Source organism: Chiloscyllium plagiosum, unplaced genomic scaffold, assembly GCF_004010195.1.
Source record: "Chiloscyllium plagiosum isolate BGI_BamShark_2017 unplaced genomic scaffold, ASM401019v2 scaf_10618, whole genome shotgun sequence".
Lineage (NCBI taxonomy): Eukaryota > Metazoa > Chordata > Chondrichthyes > Orectolobiformes > Hemiscylliidae > Chiloscyllium > Chiloscyllium plagiosum.
In genome coordinates, this window is record NW_025212547.1 from 9,404 (window position 1) to 10,583 (window position 1,180).

General features: G+C 60.8%; 1 protein-coding gene across 1 annotated transcript in view; it reads left to right on the forward strand.

Moving 5' to 3' along the window:
• Positions 1-1,180, forward strand: part of LOC122547412 (tolloid-like protein 2) — a gene marked incomplete at its 5' end in the record, with an annotated part of 10,016 nt that overhangs the window by 974 nt on the left and 7,862 nt on the right. The gene's annotated exons all lie outside the window — the stretch shown is intronic.

Here is a 1,180-nt window from a genome sequence, read left to right on the forward strand (position 1 = left end):
CAGGCGCTCTCTCACACCCAAGCGCTGTCCCACACCCAGATGTTCTCACACACCCAAGCGCTGTCCCACACTCAGGTGCTCTCTCACACCCAAGCGCTGTCCCACACCCAGATATTCTCACACACCCAGGTGCTCTCACACACCCAAGCGCTGTCCCACACCCAGGTGCTCTCTCACACCCAAGCGCTGTCCTACACCCAGGTGCTCTCACACACCCAAGCGCTGTCCCACACTCAGGTGCTCTCTCACACCCAAGCGCTGTCCCACACCCAGGTGCTCTCTCACACCCAAGCGCTGTCCCACACCCAGGCGCTCTCTCACACCCAAGCGCTGTCCCACACCCAGGTGCTCTCTCACACCCAAGCGCTGTCCCACACCCAGGTGCTCTCACACACCCAAGCACTGTCCCACACCCAGGTGCTCTCACACACCCAAGCGCTGTCCCACACCCAGATGTTCTCACACACCCAAGCGCTGTCCCACACGCAGGCGCTCTCTCACACCCAAGCGCTGTCCCACACCCAGGCGCTCTCTCACACACCCTCGCGCTCCCTCACAAACCCAGGTGCTCTCACATACCCAGATGTTCTCTCACACCCAGGCGCTGTCCCACACCCTCGTGCTCTCTCACACACCCTCGCGCGCTCTCACACACCCTCGTGCTCTCTCACACACCCAGGCGCTCTCACACACCCTCGTGCTCTCACACACCCAGGCGCTCTCTCACACACCCAGGCGCTCTCTCACACACCCTCGCGCTCTCTCACACACCCAGGTGCTCTCTCACACCCAGGCGCTCTCTCACCTACCCAGGTGTTCTCTCACACCCAAGCGTTGTCACACACCCAGGCACTCTCACGCATCCTCATGCTTTCTCTCATATGCCATCGCACTCTCGCACACCCTCATGCACTCTGTCACACACACAAGTGCTCTCACACACACACTCGTGCTCTCTCATACCCTCGCGCTCTCTCATACCCTCGTGCTCTCACACTCCAGGTGCTCTCACACACCCTCGCGCTCTCACACTCCCAGGCGCTCTCTCACACCCTCACATTCTCACACTCCCAGGCGCTCTCTCACATCCTCACATTCTCACACACCCAGGCGTGCTCTCACACCCTCACATTCTCACACTCCCAGGCGCTCTCTCACACCCTCACATTCTCACACTCCC